The sequence below is a fragment of the Aethalodelphis obliquidens genome, unplaced genomic scaffold (genome assembly GCF_003676395.1).
Source record: "Aethalodelphis obliquidens isolate GAN/ISIS:26980383/991018 unplaced genomic scaffold, ASM367639v1 scaffold9, whole genome shotgun sequence".
NCBI classification, from domain to species: domain Eukaryota; kingdom Metazoa; phylum Chordata; class Mammalia; order Artiodactyla; family Delphinidae; genus Aethalodelphis; species Aethalodelphis obliquidens.
The window spans coordinates 11,894,516-11,908,362 of NW_020837953.1; the positions used below are offsets into that span (position 1 = coordinate 11,894,516).

General features: G+C 35.0%; 1 protein-coding gene and 1 non-coding gene across 3 annotated transcripts in view; one reads left to right on the top strand and one right to left on the bottom strand.

Annotated features, from left to right (window-relative positions):
• The window catches only part of AGBL4 (AGBL carboxypeptidase 4), a 1,265,610-nt gene that overhangs the window by 92,840 nt on the left and 1,158,923 nt on the right, over nt 1-13,847 (top strand). The gene's annotated exons all lie outside the window — the stretch shown is intronic.
• On the bottom strand, nt 9,395-9,467 carry TRNAE-CUC (transfer RNA glutamic acid (anticodon CUC)). Its single transcript has one exon. It is a non-coding gene; the product is annotated as a tRNA-Glu (tRNA).

Genomic DNA, 13,847 nt, shown 5'->3' on the forward strand with positions numbered 1-13,847 from the left:
TTGATACAATTCTCCTGTGAAGCCATCTGGTCCTGGACTTTTGTTTGTTGGAAAATTTTAAATCACAGTTTCAATTTCAGTACTTGTTGGTCTGTTCATATTTTCTATATTTTCTTAGTTCTGTCTTGGAAGGTTGTACCTTTCTAAGAATTTGTCCATTTCTTCTATGTTGTCCATTTTATTGGCATATAGTTGCTTGTGGTAGTCTCTTATGATCCTGAAAGGATTCCTTGATAGATTAGTTATTCAGTATGAAATTAAGTCTCAAGGATGACTCCAATAATTTTGGGCTCAAGCACTGACTAGGTAGTTATATACATGATCTCATTTAATCTTTATATGAATAGTATGAATAAAATCTTTTTTATCTCCTTTTGACAGACAAGAAAACTGAGGTCTAGAGCATGCTGGAGATTTGCCCAAAGCCTTAAAATTACTAAGTGGCAGAGCTATGATTCAAGTTTATGTCTGTCAACCTTAGGATTATGATCTTTTCAATACATAAGAACAGAATAGGGCTTCCCTGGTGGAGCAGTGGTTGAGAGTCCACCTGCCGATGCAGGGGACATGGGTTCGTGCCCCAGTCTGGGAGGATCCCACGTGCTGCAGAGCGGCTGGGCCCGTGAGCCATGGCCACTGAGCCTGTGCGTCCAGAGCCTGTGCTCCGCAATTGGAGAGGCCATAACAGTGAGAGACCCGCGTACCGCAAAAAAAAAAAAAAAAAAGAACAGAATAGACAGTCTTCCCTAAAATTTGTACCAGTGGCTTTATACCATTTTTGGCATTTAAAATTTCCACATCTTTCTTGATGCAATGCCATTATCCTTAAATAAAAACTTAATATAAAAAGTAGTTAGAGGCTAGATATATTCCAGGAGTGCCTGGAAGAAACAAATCCAAAACTTCAAAAACCCAGAAGGATCATGCCCTCCCAGAAGGATCTTACAGATATTCTTACAGATAAAGCTCCAATGTAGGTGAGTTTAAAAACAAAAATTTTAAAACACACTAGGAAACAATGTAGTGGATGGAAGATAGGAATCTCAACAAATACTAGGATTAAACTCCAAGGACTTCCAAAGAGGAGGTATAAGCCCATTTGTTTAAAATGATTAAAGCCATAAAGGGAAGAATCATAAACTAAAGAGAACATATCATAAAAAGAGATTATACTTGTTTATAAAAGAACCAAATAGAACATCTGAAAGTGAAATATATATAATCATTGACATTAAAAACTCTGAAGTTGGGTTAAATATCTAATTAGATGCCACTGAAGAGAGATTAATGAAGTAGAAGCCAGAACTGAGGAGCACAGAGAGGTATAGAGATGAAATATATAGAAGAGAAGTTGTCATATTAAGATGAGGAATTCCAGAAGAAAATCACATAGAAGCAATATTCAAAATAATGACTTACAAAAGACATGAATCTTTCATATTGTAAGTACAACTCCTGAAAAATAAGTAAAAATATATCCTTGAAATCTTTCTCCCCAATATGTTACAATGAAATTGCAGAATACTATAGATAAAGGAAGTTCTTCAAAACAACTAGGGAGAAATATACAATATTTTAAGATGAGTGATTGTTCTGAGGTTCTTGGATTTTAAGAATAGGAAGGTAGAATTATTTAAATTTATACTTTATATCAGGTATTGATCTTTGTATATTCTGGATACAAGTTCTTTGTGGAGGTGGCAAATATCTTCTCCCAGTCTGTGGCTTCTCTTTTCATATCTTAATGGTGTCTTTCAAAAAACAAAAGTATCTTTTAATCCAATTTATCATTTTTTTCTTTGATATTTTATGTTTTTGGTGTTCTATATAAGAAATTTTTACTATCAAAGACCACAAAATTTTTCTCCTGTTTTCTTCTACAAGTTTTATAATTTTAGGTTTTACATTTAGATCTATGATCCATTTTGAGTTAATTTTTATATATGATTTTAAGTAAGAGTTGATACTTATTTTCAGCACCATTTTTTGAAAAGACTTTCATTTCTTCATTGAATTGCCTTGCAAGTCAATTGCTCATATATGTGTAGGTCTATTTCTGGACTCTATAATCTGTCCCATTGATCTATGTATCTATCTTTTTGAAATAGCAAGCTGTCTTGATTACTGTAACTTTTTAGCAGTTTTTGCTCTTTTTTCTGTATTAAATTGCTTTGATTATACTAGGTTCTTTGAATTTTCTAATACAACTAGAGTAATCTAGTAAATTTCTACAAAAAGACTTCTGGGATTTGAATGTCATTGTATTGAATTTATATACATCAATTTGTGAGAAATGCCATCTTAACAAATTTTAGTCTTTCATCCATGAACATATGCCATATATTTCCACTTATTTAGGTATTCTTCAGATTCTTTCAGCAATATTTTGTAATTTTTAGGGTAGAAGACCTGGACATCTGTGGTTAATTTCTAGGTGTTTGCGGTTTTAGTGTTACTGTGAATGGGATTCTCAAATTTTTATTTTCCATTTGCCTGCTGGTAGTACAATTGTTTGCTGCTGGTACAATTGATTTTGTATTTATATTTACTTTGTATCCTGTGACCTTGCTAAATTTGTTTCTAAGTTCAAGTAGTTGTTTTGTAGATTTTCTGAGATTTTCTATGTAAACGTTATCTTCTGTAAGTAAGGACACTTTTATTTCTTCTTTTGTAGTTTTTATGCCTTTCGTTTTTCTTGCATTATTGCAACAGTTTGGTGCTTCATAATGATGTTGAATAGATGTAGTGAAAGTGGACATCCTTTTCTTATTCTTGATCTCAAGGAGAAGCAATAAAATCTTACACCATTAAGTGTGCTATTAGCTATAAGTGGGTTTTTTTGTTTGTTTTTTAATTGCATGTCACTTATCAGTTTCAGGACATTTCCAACTATTCTTAGTTTGAGAAAAGTTCTTTTTTAACATGAATGCATGTTGGATTTTGTCAAATGTTTTTTTCTGTATCTATTGAAATAACAATTGGTTATTCTCCTTTTCATTGTTGAAAGGGTGAATTACATTGCTTGATTTTCAAATGTTAAAACAACCTTGCATTCTTTGTTTATTTAACACTTTTTGTTCAATTTATCCTAAGTATTTTATGTTTTGTGATCCTATTATAAATGGAATTGTTTTTTAAATCTCATTTTGAGCTTATTCAATGCTCCTGCATAGATATACATTTAATTTTTGTATGACTTGTATCCTACACTGTTGCTGAAATAATTTTTTAGCTTAAATTGTTTTTTGTATGTGCATTCCTTAGGATTTTCTATATAAAAGATTGTATCATTAGCAAGTAGATATAATTTTACTTCTCCTTTTCAAACATGAATGCTTTTTTCTTTTCTTTTTCTTGCCTACTTGCCCTTGCTAGAATATCTACTACAATGTTGAACAGAAATGGTGAGAGCAAACATGCTTATCCTACCCCAGATCTTAGGGTGAAAAACTTTCAGCCTTGCACCATTAACAATGGTAATTAATTGTGGGATTTTTAAAAATTCCTTTCTGTTCATTTGTCTTCCAGTGTTTTTTTCTCATGAAAAGTATCAAATTTTGTGAAGTGCTTTTTCTGCATCTATTGAGATGATCATGTGATTTTTGTCCTTTATTCTAGTAATGTGGTATATTGCACTAATTGATTTTCATATCTTGAACCAACATTTGAATTTCATTGAATTTCAACATTAAATCCCACTTGTGGTTTAAAGTCATTTTTGTATATTGCTGGATTTGGTTTGCTAGTATTTCATTGAGGATTTGGGGGGTCAATATTCATAAAGGGTATTGATGTGTAGTTTTTATGTGATGTCTTTGATTTTAGTATCAAGACCATCCTGGCCTCAAGGAATGAGTTTGGAAGTGTTCTCTCTTCTTCATTTTTGGGGAAGAGCTTGTTAAGGATTGGTGTTAACTTTCCTTTAAAAGTTTAGTAGAATTTACCAGTGAAGACATCTGCATTTGGATATTTCCTGGTGATAAGTTTTTTGATTATTATATCAGTATTTTTATTTAGGTCTATACAGATATTAGTGTTTCTTCTTTAGTCAGTTTTGTTTGTGTCTTCCCAGAATTTTCCTCATATCATCTAGGTTATCTAATTTGTTAGCATACAATTGGTCATAGTATATCCTCTATTTAATTCCTGATTTTATGCATTTACTGTCCTCTTTTTTTCTTAGACAATATAAAGATTCGTCTATTTTATTGATCACATAAAACAACAATTTTTGGTTTTATTGATTTTCTCTACTGTTTTTCTATTATTCATTTACTTCCATCCTTTATTATTTCCTTTATTCTGCCTTCTTTGGGTTTAGTTTGCTTTATTTTTAAGCTTCAAAAGGTGAAATATAAGCAGATTACATTATTTCTTTAAGATGTTTCTTTCTTTAATATAAGCATATCCAGCTATATATTTCTGCATAAGTACTGCTTTCTATGCATCCTTAGCTTTTGATAGATAGTAGCTTTGTTTACATTCATGCTAAGGTATTTTATAAATTCCTTTCTGATTTCCTCTTTCACCTTCTTGGTTATTTAGGAAAGTGTTGTTTAATTTCTACATGTTTTTGAATTCCTTAAATTTCCTTCTGTTATTGATTTCTAATTTCCTTCTATTTTGTTTGGAGAGAATACTTTCCATGGTTTCCTTCATGTTAAATTTATTGAGACTTGTTTTATGCTCTACGTTTTAGTCTTTTCTGAAAAATATACCTGTAAACGTGAGGAGAATGTATATTTTACTGTTGAGTAGAATGTTCTATATATCTAGCTGTTTTAGTGTTGCTCAATTCTTATACTTCCTTGTTGATATTCTAGTTGTTCTAGTTGTTTCTATTCATTATATAAAGTTGGATATTGAAGTTTTCAGCTATTATTGTTGACTTGTGTATTTGTCCCTTTAATTCTGACTGTTTCTGTGTTATTTGTTTTGGGACACTCTTGTTAGGTGCATTTATATTTGTAATTGCTATATCTTCTTAATGAATTGCCCTTTCTACATTATAAAATATCCTTCTTTGTGTGTACTAAAAATTTTTGTCTTAAAGTCAATTTTTCTGATATTAGTATATATAGGCATTCCAGCTCAGTTTTGCTTTGTTTGGTATATTATTTTCCTTCCTTCTACTTTCAACCTATTTGTGTGTTTGTATCTCAAATACATCTCTTGTAGACAGCATATGGTTGGCTCACTAAAAAAAAAAAATTCATTCTGACATATACTGCCTTTTAATTGGAGTGTTTAATCCACTTACATTTATTGTAATTACTGATAAGCTAGGATCATTTTGCTATTGCCTTTAAGTGGTTTATGCCTCCCTCCCTATTTATTCCTCTATAACTGCCTTCTATTGTGTTAGATAAGTATTATCTAGTGTACTATTTAATTCCCTTCTTACTGACTTTACTATATTTTAATTTTTCTTTTCTTTTCTTTTTTTTTACATCTTTATTGGAGTATAATTGCTTTACAATGGTGTGTTAGTTTCTGCTTTATAACAAAGTGAATCAGCCATACATATACATATGTTCCCGTATCTCTAATTTTTCTTTTCTTAATGGTTGTCCTAGGGATTGCAATGAATATAATTTAATTGATAGCAGTCTAGTTCGAATTAATTTCAACTTAATTTCAATAATATGCATATATATTTATTGTCCTACAAATTACATCTGAATACATTATGTACACTCCATGCAGATTTGTAATTACTGCTTTGTGTGGTTGTCTTCTATATGTAGGAGAAAAAAATATCTACAAACATAAAATATGTTTATACTGTCTTTTTTTTTTTTTGTGGTACATGGGCCTCTCACTGCTGTGGCCTCTCCTGCTGCAGAGCACAGGCTCTGGATGCGCAGGCTCAGTGGCCACGGCTCACGGGCCCAGCCACTCCGCAGCATGTGGGATCTTCCCAGGCTGGGACACGAACCTGTGTCCCCTGCATCGGCAGGCAGACCCTCAACCACTGCACCACCAGGGAAGCCCTATATACTGTCTTTTATATTTACCTATCTAGTTACATTTACTGGTGCTCTTTATTTCTTCATGTGGATTTCAGTTATTTTCTAATGTTCTTTCATTTCTACTAGAAGGACATCCTTTAGTTTTTCTTGTAGGGCAGGTATGATTATCTGCTAATGTCTTAATGTCTCTTCATTTTTGAAGAGTATTTCTGATGCCTATCAAATATTTTCTTTCAGCACTTTGAATATGTTATCCCTCTGCTTTCTGACTTCCATGTTTCTGATGAGAACTCAGCTGTTAATCTTACTGAGGATTCCTTGAACATAATGAGTTGCTATGATGTTTGTTGCTGCGTTCAAGAGTTTTTGGTCTTTGACTTTTGACAGTTTGATTATGTCTAAATATGGATCACTCCTTTTTCATAGGTGGAAGAAGGAAAAATTAAAAATTATTTTAATTTCAGATTTTTTTTGTCTTTTGGATCTGGCTTTTTATTCCAATCTAGCAATGTCTGCTTTTCACTGGAATGTTTATTTATATATTTGTTCTATTTTAGTGTAATTATTGATATGTTGTACTTAAATGAAATATCTTGGTATTCAGTTTCTTACTGCCTCTTTTGTTTCTTGTTACTCTGTTGTTCTTTTACTGCCTTCATTTGGGTTAATAAAATTTTTGTTTAGTGTTATATATCTTCTGTATTGCATTCTTAGTAACATTATTTTATATTTACTTTAATGGTTTCTCTAGAACTAAAAATATGCAGTTATAACTTACCAAATTCTTTAAAAATTTTTTGTTAAAAATTTGTTTAGAGTACTTTTAGGTCACAGCAAAATTGAGAGGAATGTACAGAGCTTTCTCAAATAATGCAGTCCCCACACATGCATAGGCTCCCCCATTATCAATGTCCCCCGCCAGAGTGGTATATCTGTTACAATTGATGAACCACTTGACACATCATAATCAACCCAAAGTCCATTAGGGTTCACCCTTAGTATTGCACTTTCTATTGGTTTGTATAAATATGTAATTACAAGTATTCATCATTGTAGTCATACAGACAATTTTCACTGCCCTAAAAATCCTCTACTGCCTATTAATCTCTCCATCCCCTAACATTTGATCTTGTTATTATCTCCATACTTTACCTTTTTTCAGAGTGTCATATGGTTGGAATCACACAGTATGTATGTAGCATTTTCATATTGGCTTCTTTTGATTATTAACATGCATTTAATTTTCTTCTGTGTCTTTCCATAGCTTGATAACTCATCAAGCCATTTCAGAGTCAATATTTTCCCATTTCACCCTTAACACTTCACACTGTGTACTTTGTAATTACTACCTTTTTTTAACTCAAAACTTATTCTTTCTACATTCTACTAACCTCGCATCAGTTTAATTCTATTTACCCATCCCAATTCTTGATGCTGTTGTTGTCATATATTTTCCTTCTACATACTTTGCAAACCTCCCTTAAGATGTCATTAAAAAAAAAACTTTAGTTAGTAGCCTTTAAGAAACTTTTGAGACAAAAATAGTTTATTATATTTACATGCTTATTCACTATTTTAGTGTTGTTTATATGTTCTTATAGCTATGAATCCCATCTAATATATTTTTGCATCTTTTAGCTTTTCATGTAGTGAAGATCTGCTGGCAATAAATTCTGTCAACTTTAATTTATTTATCTGGGAATGTTTTATTTTACCTTTTTTTTTTTTTTTTTTTTGCGGTACACGGGCCTCTCACTGTTGTGGCCTCTCCCGTTGCGGAGCACAGGCTCTGGACATGCAGGCTCAGCGGCCATGGCTCACGGGCCCAGCCGCTCCACGGCATGTGGGATCTTCCCAGACCAGGGCACAAACCCGTGTCCGCTGCATCAGCAGGGGGACTCTCAACCACTGCGCCAGCAGGGAAGCCCCTATTTTACCCTTATTTTTAAGGATATTTTATTGAATATTGAATTATGGGTTGCAAGTTTTGTTCTTTCATCACTTTAGAAATGTCATTTACTTTCCTCCATTATTTTTGAAAAGAAGTCAATGGACATTCTTATTGTTGTCCTTCTGTATGTATTATGGCTTTTTTTCTGGTTGCTTTCAAGCTTTTTTATTTATATGTATTTTTTATCAGTTTGACGATTATGTGCCTAGGTTGAGGTATTTTTTTCTTTTCTTTCTTGCTTTTTTGCTTTTGGGGCATTTGCTGCTTTAATAGATGGCTTGTTCCTCTCTTTATTTACAATAAATTTATTTATTTTATTTTTATTTTTGGCTGTTTTGGGTCTTTGTTGCTGTGGGCGGGCTTTCTCTGGTTTTGGCGAGTGGGGGCTACTCCTCATTGTGGTGCGTGGGCTTCTCATTGCAGTGGCTTCTCTTATTGTGGAGCATGGGCTCTAGGCCCGCAGGCTTCAGTAGTTGTGACACGCAGGCTCAGTAGTTGTGGCTCGTGGGCTCTAGAGCGCAGGCTCAGTAGATGAGACGCATGGTATTAGTTGCTCCATGGCATGTGGGATCTTCCCGGGCCAGGGCTCGAACCGGTGTCCCCTGCATTGGCAGGCAGATTCTTAACCACTGTGCCACCAGGGAAGCCCTGTTCCTCTCTTTAATTACAAAAAGAATGAGACCCAAATAAAAAAACTCCTACATTTTCAATAAATGAAAATATACAAAACTCAATATTTATTCATATTTACTAGAGGTACAAAGTATAATTACTATCACAAAATTTTAAAAATAAATTTGTATTTACCTCTCCCCTTACTAATGAATATTCTAACTAAGCTGAGCATGTAATCCCACAAGCACTAGATATGGGTGGATTTTCTGATAATAAAATGTTTACACATCATGAGGAACAAAGAAGTTCACCATGAGTGAACTTCTTTTCCCTTCTCTTTCTAAGGACTTTAATTTCTCATGATTGCCTCCATATTGGGTAACTGTGGCACCATGGAAGACTCAATAATCGCTGTTTCTTGGTGTTTTTTTTTAATATTTTTATTTGGGCTGCATCAGGTCTTAGTTGTGGCATGTGGGATTTTCGTTGCCACGTGTGGGATCTTTGTTGCAGTGTGAGGGATCTTTAGTTGTGGCATGCAGGATCTTTAATTGCGGCATGTGGGCTCTTAGTTGTGGCATGCAGGATTTAGTTCCCCGAACCCAGGTTCCCTGCATTGGGAGCACAGAGTCTTAACTGCTGGACCAACATGGATGTCCCATGTATCTTGTAATACATACAGAGTTTTATCAAGAATCCCTGGAAAAGGGGACATTATGTTATACACTGTCAGGATAATTAAAAACAATACCAGTCATTTACTTTTTAAACAAGAGAATCTGATTGAATTAAATGTGGGTAAAACTCAGTGGACTATTTATTTACTGACCGCATTGCATGGCCTGTGGGATCTTAGTTCCCTGACCAGGGATTGAATCTGGGCCCACAGCAGTGAGAGTGCAGAGTCCTAACCACTGGACCACCAGGGAACTCCCTCAATGGACTCTTTAAATTGAACTTCAGTGATTTACTCATTTGTACAAGAACATCAAAATCCAAGGTCTTACATCATGATAAATTGTCTAGAAACTCATCTTACTATGAATGCATAAGACCCTGAAAAGGTTGTCTTGTGATGTCTGACGCATGTTCACAGATGATTTATGCCAGAACAGAGGCCATGAAGAACTCTGAAGGATAGTTATCAGCTGTTAAGTGTTCCAATTTTTAGGTAAGTACACTTCTCCTTTAAATGCTGTACTTGCCAGCTAATATCATTCTTGTTTGAATAGTCATTTCTTCATCTTCCTTTTTCCTTTATGTTAAGGTGATTATCAACTTTATATAAGCACCCACAGATAACCGTTCATTATTAGAACACTCATTATGTTTAGGCCACTCCCTGACAACATGTAGAGAAATCTTAATGCTTTCAATGAGATATTTCCAATATAAATTTTAAAGCAGATAATTTTTTTCCTACACAGGAAATTACCTAGTATCATCAACAGTCTGTAAGCTCTTAATATTGTACATCAACTAAACCTCAATTTAAAAAATTGAAACAAAAGAAAACAGTATGTAGGTTCTTCTGAGTTTTCATAAGAGATGAGTAAAGTCCCTTTACTCACCTGCTTTCTAAAAATGTCCTTGCGCATTTCAGCCTAGGTCTTGAGGTACACATTCTTTTGGGTCTCCACAATCCTATTCTCATATTTTGAATCTGGTAACAGAAAATGAAACAGGAAAATTATTTTATTTTATTTTTTGGCCCCGCAGCACCGCTTGTAGGATCTTAGTTTCCTGACCAGGGATCGAACACAGGCCCACAGCAGTGAAAACGTGGAGTCCTAACGATTGGACCACCAGGGAATTCCCAGGAACTTTTTTAAAAAAACTGATTTAATCTTTGGCCTAAGAACTCCAATGCTCAAGTAATGAAATGGAGAATATCCATTTATATACTAACTCACACATTCCTTGTTATTTTTTCTTTTTATTTATCCTGTATGAGGTTTTCTGAGATTCTAAGATACCTAATTCATTATATTTTTTATTACATTTGGGAAATTTTTGGCTTATTCTGGGGCTCTGTTTATTTTTCTTCCATTTCTTTTTTGTGTTCTTCAGACTATATTACTTTAAAATTGATCCATCTTCAAATTCACTGACTCTTTTCTGTCTCTAATTTGGTGTTAAGCCCATCAAGTTAGTTTTTCATTTTAATTACTGTACTTTTTAGTTATAGAATGTTTATTTGATCTTTTAAAAAAGTTTTCATTTTTCTGATGAAATTTCATATCCGTTCACACATGAAAATTATAATTTTCTTTAATTCCTATAACATGTTTTCTTTTTGTTCTTTGAGTATAACAGCCAATTTAAAATGTCTTTGTCTGCTAAATAGTACATCTGAATCTCACTGTGGATTTGTATTAATTGCTTCTCTCCACTCCTTTGATTAAGGATTAAAATTAATTGATTAGCTAATTAATTAATTAAAGTATCTAGTAACTTTAGATTGTGATACCTTTTAGAGAATGGATTCTGTTATCCTCTTCTGAAGCAAATTGGTGTTTATTATAGAAGTCAGTTCAATTACTTATCATTTCAAGGCTGATTACCTTAAACTTCACTAGGCATGGTTTTAAATTTTATTGAGATAGATTTGTCAGACACCCTAGGTATTTCTGAACTACTCTAACTTGGGTCCAAGCTTTCTCACACATGAAGGTTTTATCAGAGCTTGGTTTTCAGGAAATATAGAATAGTTCTTTCTTTAGGACATGGTTCTTATTTCTAAGGTATGTCCCTTCTGGTATCTCAATTGACTATTATGTATGAGGTGTTAGAAGTTCTTCCACTTTAGCTGTACTGGGCTCCCAACACCGTCTTACCCAGCATTGCTTCATCTCTAGTACAGTTAGTCCCCTACATACAAACCTTCAAGTTGTGACCTTTCAAAGTTGTGAGCATGCGTTCACATGTCCAATCATGTAAGTTAGTTCATGTGTCTAGTGTACATGTCACATGCTTGCATCCTCTACAAGTGGTTGTGCTTTTGTGTACTTTACAGTACTGTGTAGAGTACAGTAGTACAGTATCTTTACTTCAAGTCCAGGGTGTCTGGAAGCAAGCATAAAAGTAGCAGTGATGTAGCTGGTACCGGTAAGAAGCACCAAGTGGTAACGATGGAAACAAAAGTGAAACTTATTGAGAGAGTAGAGCAAAGCAAAAAGATGATAGACGTTGCTCATTCTTGTAACATGAATCATTCAACCGTCAGCACAATTCTAAAGAACAAGGACAAGATTATGGAACATGTGAAGTCTGCTGTGCTGCTGATGTCAACAGTAATATTGAGGAAGCATAGAAAAGTGATGGAAGAGATGGAGAAACTTCTCAGTGTGTGAATGCAGGATCAGCATCAGCATCGGGTCCCACTCAGCTTAATGCTGATTCAAGAGAAAGCTAAAAGCCTTTATGAAGACTTGAAAAAGAAACACGGTAAAGAATCAGAGGGCGCATTTTTTAGTGCCAGCCATGGCTGGTTTCATTGGTTCAAGGTTAGTGCTAACCTTCACAATGTAAAAGTAAGTGGCAAGGCAGCGAGTGCAGATATGGTAGCTGCCCAGGAATTTCCTGAAGTGCTTCGAGAAATTATTGATGAAGGAACGCATTTACCCGAGCAGGTTTTTAATGTGGATGAGACAGGACTGTACTGGAAGAGGATGTGAGACTGAAGCTACATCAGTAAGGAGGAAAATTTGATGCCAGGCTATAAAGCAGCAAAGAATAGGCTAACTCTTTTGTTTGGTGGCAATGCTTCTGGTGATATGAAGCTAAAACCTCTCTTAGTTTATCTTTCAGAGAACCCAAGAGCCCTTAAAAACATAGCCAAAGGCTCTCTTCATGTTGTGTGGAAGAGTAACCCCAAAGCCTGGGTTACACAGGCCATTTTCCAGGACTGATTTTTCCACCACTTTATCCCAGAGGTACAGAAATATTGCTTGGAGAAGGACATCCCATTCAACATTCTTTTCCTGTTTGACTATGCTCTGGGCCAGCCCCCATTCATGGATGACTTTCATCCCAATGTCAAAGTAGTGCATTTGCCACCGAATACGACGTCGCTCCAACCTGTGGAGCAGGGAGTTATAGCGACTTTCAAGAAATGTTATTTACGTCACACTTTTTGTCAGGCAGTAAAGGCAAGTGATGAATCTGGAACAACCTTGCAACAATTTTGGAAGGACTATAACATCTACAAGGCCATGAAAAACATTGACTTTGCTTGGTGTGAAGTTACGGCTGTCACCATGAATGGGGTTTGGAAAAACCTTTGCTCGCAGGTTGTTCATGATTTTTGTGGACTTGAGAAGGTGGATAAGGAGTCCAAAGAGGTCTTCAGCAACTTAGTGACCCTCAGCAAGAAGCTGGAGCTAGATCTTCAAGAGGACGACTTCATTAAACTCCTTGCTGTGCAACACGAGGAGCTTACTAGTGAAGACTTGATGTAATTGGAGGCCCAGAGAAAGGACAAAGAGAGACAAGAGGAAGAAGTAACTGAAGAACTGAATAGATTCGTGACTCAGGAAATGGTAAGGGGATTTTCTTTATTTAAGGGGGCACTGTTAGTTTTTGAGGCACAGGACCCAAACCTAGAATGGTACAGGAAGGTCGCAGCAGCCGTTCAGAATGCAATCCAATGCTACCATGTCATCTATGATGAGAAAAAAAGAGCTACTATCCAGATATCACTGGATCATTTTTTGAAGAGAGTAGATAGAATTGAATCCAGCGAGGAACCAGAACCTGTGCCATCAACGTCAGGTGTGAGTGAAATTGCTGCTTGCCCTCTGTCTCCTATTGCTGAAATCCTTCAGCTCTACCATCTCCCACCTCCTCCCTCTCCTCCAGTCAGTAACTCTCCTTGCCTGTTTCACTCTATGCCAGCCCCGGTATGCAAGCTGTTGTACTGTACTACTGTACTTTTCAAGGTACTGTATTCTAAGATTAAAAATGTTTTCTTTGTTTTTGGTGTTTGTTTATTTATGCATTATTTGTGTGAAAAGTATTATAAACTTATTACAGTACAGTACTATATAGCCAATTGTATTAGTTGGATACCTAGGCTAACTTTGTTGGACTTACAAACAAATTGGACTTACGAATGCGCTCTTGGAATGTAAGTCATTCATATGTAGGGAACTTACTGTATCTCTGATTTTCTTTCAACACTGAAGTAAGTTCTCTTTGATAAATCTAATGTAGTTTCACCCTGTGCATGTGCTGTCTAGCCCTCAGCCACAGACTTACAAGAAATGATCCTAGAGTTTTCTGGGTTACCCCCTCACTACCACCATCTT